The 26,384-nt window shown below is 41.1% G+C and overlaps 1 long non-coding RNA gene across 2 annotated transcripts in view; it reads right to left on the bottom strand.

The window, feature by feature from the left end:
- LOC139794059 (uncharacterized) overlaps nt 1–26,383 on the bottom strand; it is a 30,404-nt gene extending 4,021 nt beyond the window's left edge. Inside the window, exons 1-3 of one of the 2 annotated variants that reach the window (XR_011724934.1) lie at nt 26,001–26,383; nt 23,505–23,638; nt 6,827–6,904 (exon numbers count right to left, since the gene is read on the bottom strand). This is a non-coding gene — a long non-coding RNA (uncharacterized lncRNA). Of the gene's footprint in view, nt 1–6,585; nt 6,905–23,504; nt 23,639–26,000 lie in introns of those variants that run through there. The other variant, XR_011724933.1, reaches the window with a different exon arrangement.
- Nucleotide 26,384: the final 1 nt, after the last annotated feature.

Below are 26,384 nucleotides of genomic sequence, written 5' to 3'. Positions count from 1 at the left end.
TAAAGGCTCTAGAACACACATTATTTCCTTTCAGATGCTCCATGATTATTCCCTAGCAGTGAGAGGTAACAGCTCCAAGCTGCAGGCTCAAAGCCAAACCTCACTGAGCAGTGGATGTTGGGAGAAAGCTGTCAGATTCCTGACCTGTGGGTGGATCCAAGGAGCTGCAAGTCAATCCATGGTCCACCATCCTCTGCCTGCTTGACTGTCTCTAAACGCCTGAGTGTGTTACAGGACTGCGAGGCTGCAGCAGTCAGTCAGGGCTACTGATACAAAGCTGGATATCATACTTTTGGTACAGGAGAATGGAGAATTTTGGCATTCTTTTGATTTGAAACCAGACATACTATGGGTCAGGGAGCCTCTACAGCTTGCCACCAGCAGACACGTTGGGAAAGTTCCAGACCTAATGCCCATCTCCAGATGGGCACCAGAACCTATGTTCTATCTGGAACGCTGGGGATAACATCTTGACGTTTTGGACCTGAAAAAAGGCTCGTTGCATCCTTTAAAAGCAAAAACCAAACAAAAACAAAACACAAAACCACCCCAAAAACCAAAAACTACCTAAAAAAAACCAAAAAAAACAAAAAAAAAAACATTGGTGGCAATGCCTAAATTTCAAATTAGTGGTTTGAGCAGGTGCTCAGGAAATGAGACATGTGCTTCTTAAGCTTTTTGTAGCTGGAGGACATTCAAACCCACATCAGAGAGAATCACAAGGAAGAGCCTGTAGTCAGGGGAGGAGAGAGTGCACTTGGGGCACAGAGGGCAGGTCTGCTTACACATTGCACTCCAGATTTTGGATGAAAAGAGAAAATAATTTTGGGAACACAGTTTGGATGTTCACTAGCTTGTAAGTCATACTTCCTCCTGCTTGGGCTCTTCTATGCTTTGGGGAGTTGCTTCTGACCCTGGGACACATACTTAACATTGTTACCTTGGAATAATGCAGTCATCACTACATTTGAGAAATTAACCAACTCTCTGATATGGGAAACTCATTCCCCTACTCCTAATACCTCAGCCAGGAAGGCAGGACTTGTACTTTTTTTTTTTTTTACTTTTTTTTTCCCCTTTTTTCCCCTTTTTTCTTCCTTTTTCTTTTTTGCCTTTTTTCGGTTTTTTTCTTTTTTCTTTTTTCTTTCTTTTTTTTTTTTTTTCTTTCTTTTTTTTTTTTTTTTTCTGTTACATTTGTGTGTTACTTACTGGAAGGTTTGTATCTTACGTAGCAACTATGAGGGAGTGCAAGCTTTCAGCCACAGAAACAAATTCTGAGGCTTCAGCACAGGCTCAGCAGTTGTCAGTACAAAGTAACATTTAATTAACCAGAAACTGTTACTTAAGAGTTTGCCTGAGCAACAAATGATCAAAGATGTCTCTCCCCCATTTTATCGGCCTGCTTTAACTCCCTACAAAGGGATGTTTTGGATTCTGAACAGGGAGGGGGGTGTCCTTTTTAAAGCAGTTTTCAAATGCTTTTGGCAAAGCTGGTAAATATGATTTATTTACCAGTGTCCCCTTCTCTTTGCAATAAAATTACCAGCTGCAGAGGCCAAAGCCTTTCATGAAGAACAGTGGAAGAGTGCAAAAGGCTCCTCCTCCAAAAGGTGCTGAACTTTTTCCCCATAAACCTGCTCTACTTTTGCACTGCCTATTTTAGAAGCCAGCTCGAGGCACTCTTGCTCAAGCACAGCAAGGCTCAGATCACAGGACACCTTGCCCAAGGGGTATGCAGTGAGCTGTGACCAGGAACCTGGCCCAGAGCTCAGCCTAAGCCATGGTTTCAAAGTTTTTCTTTAAAAAAACCACTGTTAGCCCCACTCAAGGGGCAGAAAGGGAGCTGAGCTGGAGCTCTGGGGGGCTCAGCTCCCTGCTTAACCTCTTGTTTCCAAGGTGAAAGATAACAGGATTTAAATGGCACTGCTAAGCATCACATAGTGTTACTTAGTTCTGTTTCCTGATCCAGAAGGAAGGAGCAGCAGGGAGAAAAGGCAAGACCTCCCTCTTTAGTGGTGGCACAAACTAATGAAAGCGATTAAAGTCACACTGTAACCACGGCCTTAGAGGACCTGCAGCAAAGACACAGCTCTTGACTCAGTGCAGGTGATGCAGCGGGCAGCCATGTAAGCAGTAGTCCCTACAAGGGATCACAGTGTATTAAAGCCAGCCTTTTGGCAGGAATAAAATAGGCAGACACACATGCAACCCCCACAATAATGGCTTAAAACTTCTTTTAAAAAGAGGTCCACCTAAAAGTGAGGAACTTTTTCATAAGAAATTAAAAGGAAACTGAGGATAATATGGTTATAGGTAGTACAGTGGTTGCTTAAGAATACCTTTTAGAACCTGAGAATAAATGTGTCTCTCCAGGGAATAAAAACTCTGAAAGACCCCTGATAAGCCAAATAAGTCAGTTTAGTTAAACAACAGAAGCTAACAAAAGTTTATTCCCACTTCCCCAAATAAAAGAAAAACGAACAAATAAATAAATAAACAAGGTAGACCAGCTATAAGATTTTAAAGTGCAAGTCACTAAAGGCAAAAAGTATATATAATATATTATAAAACATATAATAGATATATATTATAAAAGTATATATAAAATATTTTTCTCTAACAGAAACCAGCCAAAATTCTGTAAGACTGATATGATATTAGGAAATAAAAGGAGCAATCAAGACAGGCAGCAGGCCATGGCAATAAGGTTAGCAGAAAACTTTCAGTGTCCACTGTGTTGGACTTAAGCTTTTCTTTATGTCAAAGAAACTTCCTAAAACTGAAGAATGAATAGATGAGGCTTTCTGAGTCTGATAATATGAATAAAGCTGGTTGGCAGAACCAGAAGGGATTCACAGTGGAGTTCTGAATATAGCTAGAATGCAGATAAAAAGTCATGGAACTACCACTTGGATATATAATCCATCTAGACATATCACCTCAGCAGTGGTGACACAGGAATGGAAGATGACAGATGTGACACTAATTTTTAATCCAGGAAACAGATCAGCAGTCCTGACTTCCACTCAAAGACATGGCACATGCTAAGTCTAGAAGTAGTCAAATAGATAAATATGGTGTGTTGGGAAAGGTTCCATCCTACATAGAGGAAAGGCATGATGTGTGTTAGATTCCTTTGAAGCTTTTCAGAAAGAATAAAATGGCCAGAGGATTAGAGGAAAGATAGCTTTTTATGTATTAAAAACTGGTTTAATAATAGAAAACAAAGTTTTCTCAATGGAGAAAGGACATCAAGGGCATCCCTCATGAATCAGTGGCAGGGCCCATGCTCTTCTGCATACACATAAATAACCAGAAGTGTGTGAGCAGGGAGACAACAAAGTTTGTTGACTATAAAAGCAATTCAGATGGACTAAGCTTGTCCAAGTTCAAAGTTTTCAAGGCACACAATTATTTACAAGCAGATCCTTAACAGTGAAATGCACAAAGTCATAAAAAGTTCAAGACATAACAGAAATAAAACCCAGGTGCAAAACAAATAGCTACAATCTGGATTTATAAATCTACATATTTTTCAACTAGAATAATGTACAAACCTGATTGTAGTACTATAAATCGTTATTATGAAGAGCTATCTTTTGTAAATTCTCTTTTTTCTTTAACCTGGAGACAGTTGGCCATGTAGGCTGGCTGAGGTCCACTATCAGATGTTATCTTAAATTGTATAATTTCACAGGCTCCTAGAAATAAAGTCTGTAAAGAGATTTTGGAGACCAGAAAGTCCATTGCCCTAAGGCTGCATCATGTATACTTGAACCTGTCCTGGCAGACTCATGTTTCAAAGAATGGCAGCCCATAATTTTGTAACCTTTCCCTTAATGTTTACCCTGAATATCCTTTGCAATAAGTTAAGCCTATTATTTTCCCTTGTGAATATGAGAAACAGATTATTCCTTTCCTTTATACAGCACCCTCATGTGAATTTAAGGACATAAAAGACCTTCCTGACTGCTTCAGTCTTCTTTTTCTTTGGTCTGAGAACCCAGTTCATTCGATGTTTCTTCTTCAGACATATTTTCTTGATCACTATTCATTTGTGCTGCTTTTCTTCTGACTTTCTCCATCTGCAGGGATGTAAGCCAGACCAGCACAGGCAATATTCCAGCTGAGTTGTTACCAAGCACTGACTACAGCAGAATGGTCATTTCTTATGTTTTGCAGTCAACAGTCTTGATTTTACAAGAGAAGTACCTGTTTTATTGCCACCAGAACAACACTGGTGATACAAGTTCAGCTTCTTCAATTAGCTTATTAATCCTCTCATATAATTTTCTGGAGAATGCTTCATGGCACTCCCAGCTGTGATTTTTCACTCTAGAGACCTATATACTTTTGGTTCATTACCTGGTTGCAGAGCAAACCTAGCAGAGATTCCAAATAAACCACTTCCATATATTTTACCTTTTAATATTGTTGACCAGTGGCTTCTCTGAAGTCACATGTGCAACAAGTTTTGTTCTGGTCCTGTGGTAGCTTTGTGTGATTTTGAAATTACCCTCTTTGGGCTTTGATATGGGAAATGCAGCTTTTACTCCCAAATCACCTGGAATACAGACCATAAACCCTTATTCTCCATAATTAAAACACATGCCCCATCAACAAAAGTTAACCTTTTGTTAACTTTTTAAATGTTAACTTGTTAAATGTGGCAGAACCACATGTGTTTTAGACAAAAATTGCATGGTCCAGAGAGAAAATCTAACTGAGAACAAAAGAGGAATGATGAGGGTTCATAGCCAAACCACACACAATTTGCAAGTCTATTTGCCAAATTCTTTGCCTCAAGATGACAACCATAGAAAGGACAAAACACTTCAGTGTTTCATCCCCCACAAGTTCCTCTCCTTCTCTTTAAGCCTCTGGGTAAAGGCCTGTTGATAACTAGATGGCAAGATTTTTTCTCAGGTCTTTTTCTTCTGTCCTGAAAAAAGAGACTAGCAGATCTTGAAAATTCAAGTGGCAAACCACTAGTGCTGGCTGGCATCCTGGGAACACAGATGCTTGTGTCAAGGCTCAGTGTGGAAAGAATCAACTCCCGTACAATCCTTGCTGGTACAAAGCTGAGATACTGTGGGTATCTTGATGCGATCTGGTGAGTCACCAATGGACACAAGTTCAGCAAATGTGGGTCCAAGCAGAGCTGATCTCCCAAGACCCTTGCCACAACCATTTTCCTTCTGTGTCCCACACCTTAGTCCAGAGAAAGGCAGAAGGGAGTTGGTGCAGAGCTTTGGTGGGGGCACAGGAGCCAAGCCCAGACCACTTATCCCAAACTTTGATATCCCACACCTCCTACAATATGGAGTTTTCCTACTTTTCACTTTTGCTAGTGCCTAAGGTTAGATGAAAGCTGCATTTTTGTTTATCTCTTTGAATCCCAGAACTTCTCTACACAGTGGCAAAGACCCAGGGCTGTCTAGTTCATGTGCTGATTACAAAAAATTAATATTAACTTTCCTACTTCCCAGCACTGTTTAAATTGAAGAAAAGCCATCTCTCAAAGCAAAACTGTCTCCTTAGGAGAAATCCAAACATTATCACAGTTAAATGTTTTATATAAGGTGAGTCTTAGTCATAGAAGGAAAAGGTTTAAAAAAATATATAAACGATGAAGTACCAGTTCAAACTCTTATCTTCAGCTTTGTTATAGACAATAAGATAGAATAAATCTATTTATAGATATAGATAAAGATAGATAAATAAAGATAGAATAAAGATAGAAATAAAGATAGAATAAAGATATAATAATATAGATTATAAAGATAAAGATAGAAAATAAATTATCTACCATTGCATTAAAACCTGTCCAATGTACTACAGAGAGAGTGGCACTAGAATACTCTGTGAGTTATACTGTCTTTCCTCAGGGTGGAAATGTCACCAAACATCAGCCAAGATTAAATCACTGCACAGAGAGGCTGCAGTTCCAAATGTTTCCCATGTTAACATCTAGTTAGGAGTGTTTCAAATCAGTCCCCCAGCATAAAAGGTCAGTCATTAAATAGTTTGCCAAAAGAACAAATTATCCCTATGGAAGCAACATGAACATGAATTAAAGAAAAGATTATGCTGATCAAAAGAAGAACTCAAAACACCAGTAAACAGCCTGGAATAACTTCCTGAACAGAAATCAAACAGGAGATGTAATCTCTACACCACAACTAAGAAAAACTTCCCTCCCCTGCTCAGTAAAGCAGTCAGTGCAATTGTCTTTACCCAAGTGTACCTCGGATATAAAATGAAAATGTTTTGTCTCTTGGGACATACACTCTAAAGAGACATCTGCAGGGACCCATACTTTGAATTGTTCACAAGACACCTTTTAGAGACTGAAAAGGTGCCAGCTGCCAAGCCTCAGAAAAACTACAGAAAGTGAACTGGGTGCTAGTCACTAATCCTCAGCATTATCACTGACCCAACATGCACAGCATCATTGCTCTTCTTAGCCTGTTGCCAGACTTCAGGTGTAGAGACATGTCCTGCAATCCATTGGTCAGATAAGTAAAACAAGCAAAATCCAGAAACAAATATCAAACCTATCTCATATGCAGATTGGAAAAACAAAACAACAACAACAAAAAAACCTCTTCAGGACATGGTGAGACCAAAATCATCCCTGATTCCCCTGGACTTGTAGCTCACTGCCAATACAGTTATCACTCAGCCCAAAAGCTCACAACTCATACAGAAGTCAGACACTCAGTGCACTCACGTGGAGAGCACTTTCATTAACATTAATCACAAGAGAATTTCTACAGCAGCACCCTTAGGCATTGCCAATAAAATCTGACCTCTCACATCTTACCTCACTGAAGGTTCCTCAGTATGGCACATGGGCACCATCCCAGGTTTAGACAGCCTGAGATGAAGCCAGTGAATCCATCTGGAGACAGACATGAACTGCAGTCAGTTCCTTGGAATCTGATGTGTGGTACAAGACCTGTTACGGGGTTGATTCAGATGTGACAGATTTCTGAGCTAGTGAAAGGAAGTAATTACATCTCAAGGCAAAGTCTTGTATTTTGAATCTTGTTTTCATTCTAATTTATGAATAAAAGTCAAAATTTAAATTTTTAAAAATCTAGAATAAGAATTTGGAAACAAGGAGAAAAATGTACCCAAAGACATAGGAACCCCTTAAAACAGTTTTTCTGAAATAATAAAATTTGCAGTGTAACAACGACAGGGAAATAAGAAGGCTGAAAATAAATTGGAAGTGTTGGGCTTCAATCTCTCTGTTTCATTTTAAGTCATTCCAATATAGTTTTTTTTAAACTTTTCATCAGAATTGATACATTCCCATTAAAAAATGAAATTTCAGGGAAATTACTATTCTATCTGCTTGAAAATAGTGAAGGAAATCACAGTCTTTAGTTGGTAATGTGTGAAAAGTTCTTTCCAATCAGGTGTTCAAACTTGCATTTAAAAATATTGCATAGATGAAACAAACACTTTGGAAGCAATTGGTTTGCATTGAGCAAAGTCCTGTTCTTGCAAGCTGAAGCTGTAATTTGGGTCAGATGTCTGTGCAATTCACAGCTAGGAATAGATGAAGAATTGTTGAGATTTGCTTTGAAACCCCTGACGGGGTGAATTTCAATTGTCAAAATTCTTGTAAAGCTGAAGCAGGGTAGGTTCCTGCTGACTAAGATATTCATGAGAAATAGCTAGCAGCAGAAGAATGGAAAAAAACGAGTGGGAAAATGCAAACCAAGGAATATAGAAAAAGCTTGAACAGGAAGCCCAGACCTTCAGAAATATTTTAGCGCCCGGAGTATCTTCAGTGGGATCTCTTGTCCCCACGTTGCAGGCCACAGGCACTTTCAGAGCAGCAAGGGGTTTGCTTGGTACAGCACCAGGAACGTGTCCCTGTGCCTCGAAGCAGCAGCACTGTTCCCATGCTGAAAAGAGGGACACATTTTGGTAGAGACAGTCTGGAGCCTGCAAATGAGAGACTACATCTTTTGCTGGAATGTGTGATGACAGCTGAGTGTTGCTTGATTTTGTACTTGTCTGGGATTTTCCAAGGTACATCAACTGGTTAGGTAGCTGTTTTCCACTTGCATCCTATGGGATTACGGCCTGATGCTTTTCTGCACTCCTTTCAGCATTTTCAATAGTGAGGACCAGAAAAAGGCAATTAATTTTTTTTTTTTTTTTTTTTTTTTGTGGAGGAGGAAACTGTTTTCTTTCTGACATGGGAAGGAATATCAACTCAAAAAAATTCTTATGAAATGGGGGTAAAGCCACATGGGTCTAGGACAGCTTGGCCCCCAGCACACGCTGGTAAGCAGGGAGAGCTGTGGTCACTCTATTATGTCACGTCTGTCCCCACACCTCAGGCCTGGGCAGCCCCATGGCCTCTGGCAAGGTCCCCCACTGAGGGGCTCAGAGGCAGGGAGTCAGCAGGATTTCCACAGGAGCCAAAATTTTGTGCTGTATTCCCAGAGTAAGTGCTCCAGGCAACAGGACTACAAAGCTGAAACACATCGGTGCCTCTTCCCACACAGATATTCCTTGTAGACTCAGGTCAGACTTTCTCAGAGTTTTCTAAGAATCTAAAATACTTTTAATAGCACTGTAATTTCAGAATCAAACAAAAGATGTAAAGTCACCCTGTAAAGTCACACACCCTGCTTAACATCTGCTAGAACCATGAACTCTTCCCAAACCTTACTTGAGTGTTCCACTGTATATATATATATATATATATATCACAGAGACAATTGTAACTAGAAAAAGGAGGAGGAGTTTCTGTTAACGTTTGACTTGTAACATTAACCATTAAATACCAGCCTATCAAGAAATGACAATTTCTTTGATACTTCTCAAACGAGAAAAGAACATGGAATAATACAAAGGGAAATCCTGTGCAGTCTGTACTGACAGAGCTATGGCAACAAAGAAAAGAATCTTCACCAACCCAGGTTTACTCTTCTGGAGTAAGACTCACTATTACTAGCCACTGTTACAAAAAAAAAAATAACATGCTGTCCTGAAATTGCATTTAAATTTAAAACACATTTGCAATAAAACCAATTTAGATAATTTTTTTGTACAATGACAGTCCTAGTTTTCAGCCAGCTCTCACTGTCTTGTGAACCTTTCTGCTGCAACATCTTTACTGCCAAACCTGCTTTTCTTTCTTCCACAAAGAAAGGTGCAAGAATGTGGTGATGTTTCAATGGATTGTGCTACTGACAGAAGTAGAAATTCAGTGACACCATGGCTCAATATATCTATAACTTGGTCTTTTGGAAATTAAGACAAAGCTTTAAATGTAATGGTGCTGACAAACAAAACAGAGCAGGTGCTGAGATCTACTACAAGTTATTCTTATGAAGTTTTGAAACAAGAAAGAGAAAACTATAATATTCCAAATGATCCACGTTTTTAAACTGATAATCAGCGATAATATATTTATCTCTAATATGCTTAGTGTATTATTTCACCTCTCAAAACTTGTAACACAAAATCGATAACACACATTGACTGAAGTTATTAAATACAATGATGTATTATAGAATAGGCTGCTGTGTTTTGAAAACTTGGTTTTGGTAATGTAAAATTAATTCTCAATGCCAACTTCTTTGCTGCCTTTTTTCATGTAAGTCTGCATCTGTTGCTAAAAAAACATAGCTGACAATGTTATCTCTTTTGTCCAAGAAAACAAACACACATATCTGTATAAAATATCTTCTTATAATTTTTCATTGCTAGATTCAAACTAAGTAAAAAAAAATTCAATTTTTTATCTAGAAGGAAAAGAGCAGAATGAGATCAAGATAATAAGATGGTGTTTATAAAAGTAGAAAAAATTGTTAAAACTGAAACAAAAGAAACAGGAAATGTCATAGAGCAGCCAGCCTCAGAGCTATACAAATAACTGATCTGTGGCTTTCTTTACAACAAATCAAAAAATAGCAAGATAGGCTTTTAAAAAATTCTATATTAGCTTATGCTTTATAGATATAAGCAGCTGCAGTATTAATATTATTTTTTTTAAGTTTTAAATGGAAACATTCTTTTTAAAACATAATTGTCTTATGTTGACTGATTTTTTTTCTCTTAATTTGATTCTCTTTTGTTGAAATGCTGGACCAAACCTGAAAACCTGTTTCCTTATTTTTTTTCTGGAATCACTTTGAGGTTACATGGTCTACAAAGTCCTGCAATAGTCTCTAGTGCCAAGGTGTTTCAAAACTCAAGTTTGGTAGCATTAATTTGACATCTCCCCACTTCCACGGCCTCATATTTCAGACATTAAATGGTACGTTAATGTTACTGCTATTCTGAGAAATCTGATCTGATGTGCTCTCAGGGTGATAGGCTTTTTGGCAACTGGAGATCTGAGAAAAATAAATCCTAAGCTACAGTACCAACATCTGAAGAATGACCATCAATTCAGGAAGAAGGAAAGAAAAATGGAAACATGTCAGGCCATGGCTTGAAGCATTTGAGAAAATTCTGCCTTGTGTTACCAATGCATATTGTGTTTTAGGAGTTTCTAAAGGCAAATGCCTACTCAGTGGGTGGCAGAATAACAGAAAGCTCTTTCTAGTGGAGTATGGAAAGAGAGGTGACTGCTCAGTGCCTCCATCAGCTGGGCAGTTGAGTGGAGACACTTTTATCTTCAAAAGCTGGGTGTGGGCCATTAAATGGGCCTCGATCATTCTTCATGCATCGATTAACAAAAATCCCCCAATGATTTTTATGAACTTTAATAGGTTAATATGGCACATTATCAATTTTAAAGCTGCTGTACATGTGTTGTTAATATGCTATGGTATTTGCAATTGAATATGACCTCCTGCGACATTAAAAATTTGACTGTCTGTCCCAAAAGACATCCACATGTTTTATGAAGGATGAGTGTGCTTCAATAAACCTTTTAACCAAGAACATCTGCTCAATAAACAAAAAGCTTTTATTGATTATATAAACAGCAAGACAATGTCAACCCTGAGCCAAGCAAACCACTGAACAGCTTACTAAGGTTCTATGGCTCATCTGTAATGGAGAATGGTAGGTGCATGCCAGGGAGAACATTCCTGGTTTCCTTGTCTTGTGGCTGGGACCAGTGGGATAACTGGTCCCCAGTGAGGTAGCTGCCCCCCTCAGCTTGATGTGGCATTGCAAGGGATTCCCTGGCACAGAAGCAGCAGCTATGGAGGAATGAGACCAAAAGAGTGCTGTGCTCATGTTCTGTATCTTTCCTTCATATCCTTTTCCCTGCATAGTCACTTCACAGATATTCTCTTGACAGCTTTTCAGCCACCCTCCAGTTCTTTTGGTTCTCATCCTGTAGCATGTGTCTTGTCTTCCAGTCTTTTAGTCATGTTTGCCATCTCCTGGGAATGACTCATGAGATCAACAAGCATTTCTACATAGGCCATGCCCAGGCAGGGGTTACCAGAACAGAGAAACCACATAGTTACATGGCATAACAATGTTAGTCAATTGCCAGCATAGATAAAATGTTATTTTCCCTTTATTTTTTCAGTCTGGGAATTTATTTGCTTTTTGCTCTTGCCATTGTGGGGAGTGCCTGAAAATGAAAAGCCATTTTTCCAGTTAAATCTCCTGGCATACTTATTGTACCATTGTTATGTGCCCTAATTTAACACTCCTTTGTCAGATGACTTCTGCTGGAGATGTTCTGATGATAATGATTAGATGACATTATCCTTAATTTTTTGTGCAGATCTAAGGCAATTCACTGGTTTTGTCACAACACCTGGTGCATTTCAGAGTATTTTTTCCCCACATGCGGTTTATAGCTCTTGGTATATTTTAGCATTCTGGGAAGAAGCCAGTGTGGAGGCCTGTCTCCATGGAAAGATCCTTCAAGCTGTTATGACAGAGTCTGATCTTCCATAAGTTCCTCCATGAGCTTTCTGGCATTTGCCAACAAAGCTGGGAGAAAAGTGGGACATTCAGCCCAGGCTGTGCAAGTACACAGTGATTAGGCAGGCTGAGCCCAGGATCAGTTCTTGTGGGGTGGCAGAGGCAGGAGTAACTGAGGGAGCAGTTGCTCAAGTTTGGATATACATCAGGATGGCATTTTTACATATTTTGCTTTCAGCTCCTAATGAAGCCACAAAGTTCTTCCCAAGTATTTTGAGAAAAAATATGGGTTAAATTGGAACATAAGGGACAATACCTGTAAAAGTAATTTTCTGTCCCTACAGGACAACACAGTCCATAGTTACCACTGTATTCCTTTTTAGTTGCCTGTGATGTTTCAGCAGTACATCTTCTCTATTCAAATGTTAATATTAAAACATAGATGAAGAAAACTAATTTGCCTAAATAAAATAAAATAAAACACACATATTGGAAAAGGTGATAAGTAGACCTATCTTCTTTCCACTATTACAGATGCCATTATAATCAGTGCCAATAATAATGTCTCTGCTTAGTATTGCTGCCACTTCCCCGTTTTCTTCCTTCCTATATTCTCCCTGCTTAGTATCTGCCTAAGATAAAAGATTAAAAGAAAGGTGAAATGTTCAGCATTTTGGGCAGCATCACTCATATGCGAAAAGCTATACATTTCCCTCCACTTTTAGGAAACCAAAAATATTATAGCTAAAATATGGCTAAAGTAAAATAATCCAAAAATTCTTTATGAGAAGGGTACCATTCTTTCTGAGGATAAGTTGAAGGGAAAATGAATGTTTTCTCCTTCATAGAAAATTATTAAAACCAGATTGTTAATTAGAGAATAAACCTCCATGTTTCAGAGTTGGCAGTTTTCACTTGGCAGTGATTTGTCCTGATGCAAATCCCCACTGAAATGTAGAGAAATGTGCCCCAGTTTCAGATTTCTATGCTTTATAGAGACTTGTTTTTTGCCAAACAAATTCGCCAGCTAATTTTCCAAATAGAGACTGAGCCTAGCCCCACCAGCAGGCTGAATATACTTGATCTCCACAAAATGGCTGAACAGCCTTCATCCCATGCATGAAAATTAAGTAGAATCTTTCTCACCCTTCTCATGGAGTTTCCCAAATACCTGTGGTGTGTGACAGCAATGTGGGTGCCTCCATCCCTCCTCAGCAAGCAGCACCTAAAGCAACCTGCTACTTGTAGCACCAGTTCCATCAGCTCAAGGGCACACCAGGCTACTGTGCCACTATGGATCCTAATTGTACAATTGCCTTTGTGACAGCTTGGTTAGTTCCACATGAAAATGTTTGTCATTTTCAGTGTTCAAGTTAGGACGTGATGTTTAAATCAGATTTTTTTCCTCTAAGGCTTCCAATCATAGTCTTTTAATTCCAGAGTAATAAACTGGTTCTAGTTCATATTCTATCCTGAGTGCAGATCAGGTCTCATTCAGTTCTCAATCCAACCAGGAGTCTTTTAGCTATATGCATAAACTAAATGACACCTGATATATTTGGTCAGACAGCTGGCTGGTCACTGAACATCCAATCTATGCCTAAGAAAAGTGTATATGTCTATATCAAGTTCTTTCTTATAGCAAGGGAAAGGTGTGGTCTCATATCAAGTCAGCATAGGAAGTTTATAGGTCAGTCACCCACCCTATAACAGTTCACAGTTAGATAAATCAATGGCACTGTTTAGATTTATATTAAAAGCATAATGTAGAAACACATATTTACAGCTTGATATATATTGAATTACCTGTATATTTGTAAAAATGCATGCTACTTTGATATACAGTACATGAAGAACATTTTCCTGAGAGGAACTAGATTTTGTCCTCAATTGCTCCTGGGTATGCACTGATTTAACTGCTCATTCTTATTTTAGAAATCTAATTTTTCACCATTTGAATTAATATTCCATTTGTTATTCCAATTAGACATTTTTAGAGTTTCTATAAAGCAGTAAGCAGACATTTGCTAAGTTTTCAAAGTGTATGTGTTCTGTATGCTTGCCAATATGTAGAACTTTTAAGTTCTGGATTAAGCATATGGCTTAGTACAAGCAAGGTTGCTTCTCCTGTCACTGAGACCAAGTGAGAATGTTCTCAGTTTGTTCTTTTTCTTTATGTAGGTCAGCACTTCAGCTATAGTTGTTCTCTAATTCTGCCAGAAGCATGCTGATCTTATTCTAATTCTCTTAATAAAAGCAATAATTTTTTATTTTAGCTCTAGTTAATGGTAGCAATAGCAATACTTCTAACTTGAACAAAATTTATGTGGATCTTCAAGAGAATGGCAAATGCTGCATTTCTGGAACAGAGCCTAGATTCAAGTACTCCCAAATAGCAAAGCCCTTTCTCCAAACATGGAGGAGAGACAGCTTCAAGAAAATTTTGCCAGAATCCCCTCCAGAAAAGGTCATGCCCTGTTCTCTTTCCCCAGCCCACACCAAGTCTTAGTGTGCTGTTGAACTGTGTTGGTATTGGACCAGCTGGCTGTGAGGGAGAGGGCAAATGATAGGGAGATGATGGAGGAAAGACAGAGATCCCACCTCTGTGATCCAAGAGTAGGCTTGGGAGAAAGAGCCTCCCTGCTCTGTGCAGGTGTCCAGGCTAAGCCAAGCACCTGGGGATAGCTTTTGGCAATACCATTTTACATGAGAGGAAATCTGCTCACAGGGGATGATGTGACTCTAAAGCTGCTACTCCAGAGATGCAGTTTTTGGTTCACATTTTTACTGCTATCTTTTCCTTTCCACTCACCCCAAGTCTTTGGGAGTTATTGAAAGGAATTGAGTAGTAACCTTACTCAGGGATCTGTGGCATGGTTGTAGAGAATGTAGGATATCAGTGTGGGGTAAAAGGGCTCCTGGAAGAGTTGGGCCAGGATGTGGTTCCCAAGTTTACAGCAGGATAGTTTCTCTGCACACTCTCATGAGACACACCAAGAGCACATTATACAAAACAACAATCTAAACAATCGGTGTAAGCTTGACACATCCCTTAGATACAGCCAATCCTTTGCTCATGCAAGCAGAAGTATCTTTTGCTCTGGAACACACTTAGCAGCTCCAGAAGATGATCAACCAGAAAGCACTGGAATGCTTGAAGTACCCAACAGAGAGATTTCCAATTCCTGTACAACAGTCAAAGCAGCTTGTCAAAGCAGAGGTGTGATGTATTATGTATATTATTACCACTACTTATATATTAGGCTTGCAAGAGCTCAAAAGGCAAATGCTGAAGCAGAAGAACAACTAAAGCTGCTTATAACACAAGTAAGAACAATAACAAACTATTCCTAAAAGAATACTGCCAGGGATAAAATAAAAGCATTATGTCTCAATAGCAAAGTCATAAAATCAGTGTGGCCCTTGTTGTTTAACATTATGCCAGGAATCTGACTGCCCCACAGACTGTTAAGTCAGACAAGCTGCATCACTGGTGCATCTTGCTTTGTGCACCAAGGCACATGTGCAGGCTGTGCCATGAAGCACTGAGGCTAATGACAAGGTCTTGCAGGGTTAGTGATGCACACCTCTTTTGTTCCTTGTGGTCTATTGGAAGCAAGGAGCTCATAGTGCTGTAGTGTTTGAGTTCATAGTCCTGAACACTCCAGACTTCTTACAAACCAGGGAATCATGACTTGATGGACTGCTGTACATTTCACAAATCAGGGACTGATGGAAACCGTAATTGAATAACTTGCTCAAAACTACCTGGAGAGTTTCTGGGAGATCTGAGAAGTGAATGTATTTCTCCTAAGTGCTGGGTAAAATATTGAACTGCTCTTTCTCTTCCTAAATTCCTATTGTCTGCTCAAGCATATACTTAAACCAACAGCAAACTGAACAAACAGTATGAGAAAATACATATCCTCAGGCTCTCCTCTCAAATGGTACTGATTAAATTTAACTCAAAATGGTAGCCAATAATATTAATAACCAGCATAATATTCTCTTGAAATCTAACAAAAGGCCATAACCAGCCTTTCTGAAGTCAAGGAGTCATTCCATGTAACTTTAATTTACAATTAATTTATCAGGCTGGGGAGGACACGTGTAGAAAAAAGAGATTCAGTGTATGTTAAATAGATGCTATGCTGATTAACATATGAAAATCACATATATGTACATTAAAGAAAAGCCATAGTGTTTGGTGTTAGCTTACAGCTCAGAAAACAGAGGGAGGCTCTGGGAGGCATGTTGGGCTACAACATGCTACCTGGTAACCCTGCACTAAGTACTTCATACCAGGTACTTCAGACCTTCTGCTTGAATACACAAACATTTAATCATACCTTCAATGCACAGATGCTCTGTCCCCATGTCACACCTTTCCTTCCCCACTTTTACCCCTCACAGATGTAGCAGCTTGAATGTCTCTGAACAACCCATGACCAATCAATCCTCCTTGTGTCTCCCCTTCAGCTCCTACTGCACCTCAGATACTGGACTGCAGATATTTAGCTGTAATGACAGAAATCTAAAGGATTTTTCCAGATTTTTTGTTGTTCTGTGCTAATGTGGTGCTGTTTTTGGTAGCGGGGAGGAGCCCCAGGCATAGCTCCTGTAAGAAGCTGCTGAAAGCTCCCCTGGCTCCAAAATTCCTGGCCCTACCTCTTGCTAATGTTGAGGCCATCTGTGACAAGGGATGTGCCTCTCCGATTAACATATTCAAGAAGCAACAATAAGACTCTGAGGGCAGAAAGAGGATGAGGAGGACAGAGGAAATATTAGAGGTGAGAACAGTGCCAGAGCAGAGATAGCAAGGTCGGTGAGAAAGGAGAGGGAAAAGGTGCCTTGAACAGAGATTTTTCCCTATGTCCTATGGTGAGATGGCAGCCTGTCCCCCTGCAGCCTACGAAGGAGCATGGTAGAGCAGCCTCTGGAGGATGGTGATGGAGCAGATGTGGAGCAGTAGTCGTGGAGGACCCTGTGCCAGGGGAGATCATAGAATCATAGAATTGGCTGGGTTGGAAGGGACCTCTGAGATCATCAAGTCCAACCCTTGATCCACTCCCGCTGCAGTTCCCAGCCCATGGCACTGAGTGCCACATCCAGTCTCTTTTTAAGATGGCTGTGCCCAAGGTAGTCCAAGGCTCTGTGGGCAGCCTGTGCTGGAGGAGTTTGCTCTGGAGAGACTGTGCCTTGTGGAGGGACTGACATTGAAGGGGTTCATGAAGGACTTGTTTCCTGTGGAAGGGACCCTACGTTGTAGTAGGGGAAGACTATGAGGAACCTTTCTCCCTGGGGAGGAAGGAGCAGCAGGAAATAGCCTGTGATGAATGGACTGTAAATCCCACTCCCTGTCCCCCTGTGCCAGCTGGGGAGGAGGAGGTAGAGATACTGGGAACAAAAGTGATTTGGGCCTGGGAAGAAAGCAGGGGTGGGGTAAGGTATTTAAGCTCTGGTTTTGTTTTCCTTTTGCCCTGTTTTGATTCAATGAATGATAAATTAAATCCATTTTTCCCTTGAGTGTGTTTTGCCTGTGACCATAATTGGTGAGTGAAATCCTCCTAGGCCTTGTCTTGACCCATGAGGTTTTGGATGGATTCTCTCCTTGCTATCCTAAAATGGGGGAAGGGGAGTGAGTTACCACATGGACCTTTGTTATCAGCCAGGCTCAAACCACAGCATCTGTATAAAGGGATCTGTGTGCCTTTTATTATCCAGATGGTGCATTACCCAGAATCTTATTTGAGCTGCCAGACACAACTGATTAGCATTCTGCATGATAATTTGATAACAGTCTATCTGATGCTTATTATATTGACAGAAGTGAAAGTTATTAGAAATTGGCAAACAGTGATTCTCCAGTCAGGTTTTTAGAAGTCACAGCACAGCAACTTGTGGTGTCCTGTTAGTAGATCAGTGCCAAATAGATTGAGCCAAAATTAAAACAGTGAGGATAACAAAATACACCTACAAACAATTAGAAGTATAATCGAGAATATCAGCTTCTAGCAGACCAAGTAAATGAGATTGTTTTTCCAGATTCCCCATTGCACAATCTTCATTGTCACCACTGCCCAACTGAAATAAAACACATTCAATTATTTACATGGATGTATATAATCACAAGCATGCAACAATCCACCCTATTGCTTGATCATGTAACCTTTTTAAAATAATCTAATACAATATTATCTTTACTGTTGCTGAAAATGCTACTGAACCATTCAATGCAGTGTGTGAGAAGCTAAACTATAGGGACTGGGCTGGTGAGCATATAGAATCATAGAATCTGCTGCTTTGGAGGCTACCCATCGGGATCATCAAGTCCAACTCCTGTCCCTGTGTAGGACACCCCAAGAATCACACCATGTGCCTGAGAGCATCATCCAGATGCTTCTTGAACTAAGGCAGTCTTGGTGCTGTAACTGCTTCCCCGGGGAGACTGTTCCACTGCTCAGCTGTCCTCTTGGTGAAAAACTTTTTCTTAATATCTTAACTACACTTCCCCAACACATCCTCCTACCATTCCCTAGGGTCCTATCTTTGGTCACCAGAAAGAAGGAGTCAGCACCTGCTCCTCCTCCTTCCCCAGTGAGGAAGCAGTAAGCTGCCATGAGGTCTCCCCTCAGTCTACTCCTCTCCAGGCTGAACAGAGCAAGTGGCACTCCTCATATGGCCTTTCCTCTAAACCCTTCCCCAGACTCATAGCCCTCCTCTGGACACTCTCCAGTAGCTCTATATCCTTTTTGTACTGTGTCCTTTTTGCACCCAAAGCTGCACACAGTACTCAAGATGGGGCCACATCAGGGCAGAGCAGTGTGGGACAGTCACCTCCCTAGACCAGCTAGCCATGCTGTGCTCCATGCACCCCAGGACTTGGTGTGCCCTCCTGGCTGCCAGGGCACACTGTTGGCTCATGGTCAACTTGCAGTTGACCAAAACTCCCAGATCCTTTTTTTTCAGGGGTGCTCTCCATCTTCTTGCCCCCAGAGTGTATGTATATCCAGGGTTATCATGTCCCAGGTGCAAGATCTGGCACTTGTTAAACTTCATATGATTTACAATTGCCCAGCACCCTAATCTGTCAAGATCTCTGCAGGGTCTCTGCCCTCGGGAGTGTCAACAGCTTCCCCTAATTTGATGTTGTCTGCCACACTACTATATGCACTGGTATTTGCATTAGTGGCTTTCTTCCTCTATTTACTTTCTCAATTTACTTTCTCTACTTTCTCTTCTAGTGGAGAAACTCATCCATGCTTCCTATGCCAGGTAAAGGTGGCTGGGTATTGTTAGTGTAGCACACTGTCCTGAGGAGCATTTTATTTCTAGGCTGAATCCTGACTTCTTGAATGTTCACAAAGAAGAGAACAATGTTTCTGGTATGAGCCGTACAGCTTCATAAACTCATGCTTACGGTCAGGAGAGAAGTGTATTTAATAGATTCACCAACAGCTTCCTCTTGCTTCTAAGAAGCTCAGTCATTTCAAGACAATAAAACATGAATCATTTTATCTGACTTCCTGACAGAGGCCACTATTTTATCCAACTGCTTGTTGAACTCAGTAACTATACTCACTGAAGTATATCTTCTAGAAATGCATCCAGCCTTACTTGGGAGGCATTAAGCAATGGAGAACAAACTACTTCTCTTTGGAAGTTTATTCTGTGATAGTCACCTCCACCTTTAAAAATATATTACTTTTTAATTGAAGTTGGCTGTTTTTTAATTACAGATATAATTTTTATAATGTTTTTTTCTCATAAGCTAAAGAGTAATTTAGCACCAAGTAATTTACCTCTATGAAGGTATTCTCCCATGTATAAGGCCACCTCTCAATCTTAAAACCAAGTAATCTTAGATTACTGCTGTATGAAATTTTCAGTCCCAGAGCCATTTTTACAGCTCACTTCAGCACTTTTGGAAGCGTTTTTTATATTAACATCAGTATCAGCCTTGGAAACAGAATTATCCTTGTAACTGACACCATCACTTGTAAACAGTGTATGGATTTAAAAGTACCAGAAGTAACTCAGAGGAATGTGGAAAGAAGTGAGAAGGTGAGTAGAGGACTCTGCTCTGTTCATGTGATCTTAGGAAGTGAAGGTCCTCCTCTTACAAGGCATCCCAATAGGTCTCACAAAGAGAAGGCAAATATGTTTGGAATTTATTTACATTTGTGTTAGAGAAATAAGTGAAGTGATGATCTTACATAGTTTGTAAAGTACAAAACTGCAAAAGATGTAAAGTCAAAAATCACAAGAAGCTATCCTGCCAGGCAGGAGGAAGGTTCCAGGTTCCAAGTATCAGCTAAACAGGGAAGGCCTCAGTGGCTGTGTAGAAGCTGAGGCTGGAACAACAGACCCCAATAAATTCTTTTCTTGCTCAGATATGTAGATCAAGGAGAAACTTCTCTTTTGCTATTTGCACTCTGCTGATTTGATTTACTATATTGTCAGTAGTCTCACCTCTTTAAAAACATAACAAACAATAACATGTTGATTTTTTTAACTATCAGTTTTGTTTTAGAAACTGTTAATGGCTTCAGACTGATGTAGGAGAATCTAGTCTTTTATTAAAAATAAACAGATTCTGGCAACCTTGGGGTGCATCTACTGTGTTGAATTGGGCAACGACATGAATGGCACTAGAAGGCAACTGTTAAATTGCTAGAATGATACTTGTCACAGTTTTGGCCTAAGCCAAATAACTCTCAGCTGGGATTACAATGCATGCTTTTACAGTTAGCATTGGCACAATCTGTTCCCTATAGACAGTTTGCATGCAAAATAGGTCCAGGACTCTACGAACTGCCTGGAGCACCACTGCTCCAGATGTGGGATCACCAGCGCTGAGCAGAAGGGAGGATCATCTCCCTCTGCCTGCTGGCACACACCTCCTCAGGCAGCTCAGGATACCACCAGCCTGCTTTGCTGCAAGGGCCCAATTTAGAGCTGACTTGTCGTAAAGCACTGACAGACAGAATTCTGATACTGCTGTCACAGGTCTGAGAATTCAAGATACCATGCAATACAAACAGAAGATCATATAAAGATATTCATGACAAAGGTCTCGTGCATCACACTGAACTACCTTAAGCACCCTACTGTGGCTTTCTGTGAGTATGGGCATGGACTGCCCTGGTTTCTTACAGGGTACCTATGGTTTTCTAGCATTCTGAGGATTGCTGCAATTCAGACTCTACCTGTGGAGTCTCCCTATTTATGGAGATTCTTCAGGAGGTAATTTGGACACTAAAGAGGCTCAGATAAGCCAAAGTGGGACTGCTGCCTCAGTGCAGAAGAGGTAGAATGACACAGCACAACCAGCTAGGAAGATGGGTGCTTGTTTTGAGAAAACTTGCCATGCCTCCCAATTACACAAAACAATTGCTAGATGATTAACAAGCCACAGACCCAAAGTATTTTGTAATATTTTCTGTTTCTGAACTTGCTGACCATCATTAAGCGCTCATAACCCAAGTCTTCTCTAATTTACATTGTTGGAAACAGACTCCAACTGGAAACTGAGGTATCAATATGTATCTGCATGGCCCGGGTACTCAGAATTTACTACCCAGCCAAGCCACTATCAGGATGCCAGCTGTAATCCGTCCAGGTCTTCTCCCCTTCCTGGACCCTCTGTTTCTAATTGCATCCCTTGGAATTTGTGGCACACCCCAGGCTGGTCCCGGAATTGAGCAGCAAAGGGCCTAAGACCTCCAGGGATGGCATCTGCCTTGCAACCCAGGATAGCTGGAGTTCCCAAAGGGGGCATGCACTGCTGGCTCAGACCACTCACAGCACTGAATCATGGGCTGGACAGGCAACAACAGCAGTACAGTGGCAACCCCTGCTGCTGGTATTCAGGCAGGGAAACCAGCAGGGCAGAGGCTGCTCTACCTCATTTGTTACTTCCCTACATGGAAAGTAGTGGAAAAAAATACCAGAAATCATTAAGGATGCCTGGCATTTCCCATTGTTACACCCCTTCTTACTTTGCTTATAACTTTGCCAGCTCTCGCCATATAGTCTGCTGTTTTGCAAGTTTGATGTCTGCTCAAAGTTTTTGGAAAAGGTCAGCCACAATTCAACTGTCTCTGAAAAGACAGTAACTAACCGCATTTAAAAAATAGTGACATTTTTTTTGAGCTGCTCTAACACCCCCAAGCTTTGGAGCAGCTACATGAAATTTGTCAGGACGAGGTCTACCTATCTGTGAAATGCCTAAAGTCTTTGAAAATATGCAGTTCCAGTGACCAGGAGAAATATGTTTAGACTTTCCAGCTAATTTTCCCAGGAAAGGCTGTCTGCAACACCTATGTCCCAACTTCTGCTGAGAACAGAAACTGCAGTTCCATGCTGCGTGTACTCAGTGCTTTACAGTAGGCACCAGATGGGGAAGATTTTCTTGTGCTCCTCAAGCTCCCCCTGCTTTTCATTCTGTGATTCTCTGGCTCAGCTTCAATGAGCCAGGCAGTTAACTTGAGTGTGTTTCCTTATCTTCTTGTAACATTCAGTGGCTATGATGTTTTAGTGTTAACACACTGGGGCAGCGTGGGTGTAAATATATCTTCCTTTGCTGAAGGAAGGAAAAGGAAAGCCAGACGTAAAGTATAAAGCTTGTTGTTATTTGTTTGTGGGCTTTTGTTTGTCATCTTTTTTATATTCACACCAGTAATGATGCTAACACACTACTGAAAATAACTTGCAATAGGTTAAAATTAATCCTGTGAGAGACTTATTCTTTGTTCTTCACACATGCTGGACTACTCTTCCTCAAGACCTGTTCTCACACTTCCATCAGTGTTAGAAGTACAAACTACAGCAGCAGCTTATATATTAAAGTTTGCAAGCCAAATTAATGCGCACCTCTGCTGTTCTAATTGCTTTTCTACGGTGCTTGCACAAGTCACAGAACAGGCCTTTAAAGACATGTCTGCTTCCTGCTCTTTCTATGCACCAACATCCTTGAAGGAAAATGAAGGAAGTTTTCTCTTTTTTAAAGATGTTTTAAATTTCACCTGCTGGATCTAACATGTGATGCAAAGTGACAGTCATGCAGCTTTTTATGTCAGTAGATGACAATTCCTGCTAAGTAGTAAAAGACAACTTGAGACTTGTGCTTGAGGGAACTGCCTATGTCAGATTATGAACTCTGTGGTTTTGGGGCATTAAAAATTACACAAGGATAGCGCAATAGGAGATGAACAGTTTCTTTTTCAGTGCAGGATACATGTGATGTAAAACAAAGTGTCAACAGCAGCTGATAGCTCACAAGGTTTCTTAGCTTTAGTCTGGCTAGATTTATGTCAGTACTGGAAAGATATTTGTTCAAAATTACACCAGTGCACACATGACTTCCGGGAAATCTAAGGAACCACCTCACACAACTGTTCATTTACTGAGTGTTGCCATTCAGAACTTAATCCTGCAGCCCCTCCTAAAGATTACGAATGTGCAACTGCAAGAACTGCACACCTAATGGTACTCTCTACACCTAAGATCCAGGTCCTTTTGGTAAAAGTGACAGACCACTTCTTACTCTCACTGTCCTCTGATTCTGGTTTACAAGAGGTAAGAAACTTTCCAGACCACAGAAAGGCAATCAAATAAAACCATGCTTTTCTCACCCAGAGCAGGGACATACACCACAGGATCAGAGGAGGCACAGGTGTGTCAGAAGGCAGGAGGCTGTGCTTTGGGAATGCAAGACTTCATCTATTCTGGGATTCTGCAATGGGTCATACTGCTTCTTGGCTACAGCCTGAAATCAGAGAAGAGACTCACAGTAGTACAAAAGCACGCTGTTTTCCACCAACAATTCTCTTCTGAAAAGCCTCTGAAATCCATAGATCTCTAGATTCATAAATGACCCACAGTTTTTCTCCAGATGATTCCTATTTATAAATTTATACCCCTGACATATCTCATTTTGCATCTCCCGTACACTTTATATAATTCAGTTCTTCAGAAGAGTTGGGTTTTTCTTTTCAAAGATAAAATAATCCAAGAGCTCAGAAGTTTTATCAGATATTCATAGAGTATGGACTGTATGTTTTCCCCCTCCCTTCAAATTCAGCAGGGCAGCAAACACTTTACTATTGAAGTATTATTTCCCAACAAATACTCCCACTGAATTATTTATTCTTAGGATATAAAAATGTCTGTAATTCAGAATGTCTGTAATTCATTGAATTAAAGGATCTGTGTTGCACAGCTTCATTGTGCTGGCTTGAGATAATTTCAGGGCAAGATTCATTAATGCCTAGTGCTCCATTGGGCTGGTGAAATGAATATCCACATATATAATCATGGGAAAAATAAAAATAAAATCTTGGTTTAAAATAAAGTTTTAGTAATCCTATACAAACCACATTCTCTCAGCACTGCACCTCGCCACCCTCTCAAAACCCACTGATGTACACAAAGTAGGCTTCTGCAGCATTGCTTTCACCTTTCTCATCACAATCCCTGATGTGGTTTTTAGGCAAGAAGAAGGAATTCTCAGGGAAAGATTTGTCCAATGGTGTAACATGTTGAATAACCATGCAGTCTTTGTTTCCAACAACAAACATAAATGCTGCGGTACTTAACTTGGAGGAGTATCTGTCCACAGAAATTACTTCAGAGCTATAATTTATGGAGAAAAAGTGGGATTCAGTTCTCCTGACACATTTGCCTAGCTACATCTTTTGGAGCCAACAGAGACAAGCAGGCTTTTCTACATTATGTTTAATTTATCTGTTTTATAACGTCCTTGGATAGGGCTGGCAGCCATAATATGCCATGCACCTCTGAGGCCAGAAAACTCTTGACCTATTTTACTTACTGCAAATGAAGCTGTCATTCATGGCCCTGAGGTGATGTGTTATAATGGCCAGTAACAATACAATATTCTGTTTTGTTAATAAATTTTGCAGCTCCTAGAAAGTTTAAGCATGGTCTGGTTATGTCAAATATGAGCTGGAGTTGTTAGACTTGTTGAATTGGGGCATGGGCTTCTACATTCATTACTTTTCATCTGGCTGTAGCACAGCTTTGCATTTATTCTCCACCTGTACTCAAATGGAACAGCATTCCCTGCTACTACAATGCTGCTCATCCAGTACTTCATGGATCCCCAGGTAAGCCATGGTTTGGCATTTAGGGTGGAAGAACCACTGCAGGATGTGTTACCTCTAACGGAAATGTGGGTTGCATGAAAGGACAATGGGGTGGATTGAAAACTGGCTCAAAGATAGAGCTCAGATGGTTGTCATTAGTGGCACAGAGTCTAGTGGGAAGTCAGTAACAGGCGGTGTTCCCCAGAGGTCAATACCGGGTCCATTCCAGTTCAATGATCTGGGTAGGGAAGCGTGTACCCTCAGCAAATTTGCTGGTACAAAACTGGGAGGGGTGGCTGACACACCAGAGGGCTGTGCTGCCATCCAGTGTGACCTGGACAGGCTGGAGAACTGAGTAGAGAGAAACTGCATGAGGGTCAGCACAGGCAAGTGTAGGATACTGAACCCAGGGAGGAACAACCCCATTCACCAGTACAGCTTAAGGGCTGACCTGCTAGAAATCATCACTGTGGGAAAAAGACCTGGGAGTCCTGGTGGACAACAGGATGGCCTTGAGCCAGCAATGTGCTCTTGTGGCCATGAAGGCCAATGGCATCCTGAGGAGCACCAAGAAGAGTGTGGCAAGCAGGCTGGCAGAGGCTACCCTCTTCCTCCTACTCGGCCCTGGTGAGGACATATCTGCAATACTGCATCCAATTCTGGTCTCCCCAATTCATAAAGGATGAGGAACTACTGGAGAGAGCCCAGCGCAGTGCTACTGAGATGATTAGGGGACTGGAGCACCTACCACATGAGGGAAGGCTGAGAGACCTGGGTCTGTTCAGCCTGGAAGATGAGGGGGGATCTCATCAATGCTTAAATATCTAAAGGGCGGGTGTCAGGAGGATGGGACCAGACTCTTTTCACTGGTATCCAGTGACAGAACTAGGGGCAATGGTGACAAACCGGAACACAGGAGGTTCAGTACAAACCTATGGAAAAACTTCTTCACTAACAGAGCACTGGAAGAATCTGCCCAGATCGAATGTGGAATCTCAGTCTCTGGAAACACTCAAAACCCACCTGGACGCCATCCTGCGCGGGTTAGACTAGACGATCTCTATTGGTCCCTTCAAACCCCTCACACTCTGTGATTCTGTGAAGAGGTGCCAGTAGCCATCTGCCTGGTGGCCTAGAAGTCACGCAGCCAACCCGATGTGGGACTTCGGGGCTGCGACGAGCCTCAAGCCTTTCAACACCTCCCCGGGGCAGAGGGAAGGACGCACCACCTCTCCCAAATCACCGGGAGCAATTGCCTCTTGTCGGCAACGCCACACCCGCACCTCCGGGCCGCCTCTGCACCTCTTGGCCGCCTCGCTGCGGGCAGACCGGGCGCCCCCGACCCTCAGGAGCCGCTCTCGCGCTGCTCACCAACGGCCGCCACCCAACGGCCGCCACCTCTGGGCC

This window comes from Heliangelus exortis, chromosome 3, assembly GCF_036169615.1.
Source record: "Heliangelus exortis chromosome 3, bHelExo1.hap1, whole genome shotgun sequence".
Taxonomy (NCBI): Eukaryota; Metazoa; Chordata; class Aves; order Apodiformes; family Trochilidae; genus Heliangelus; species Heliangelus exortis.
Note: the sequence above shows the minus strand (reverse complement) of the source record. Positions and strands in the feature narration are given on the sequence as shown.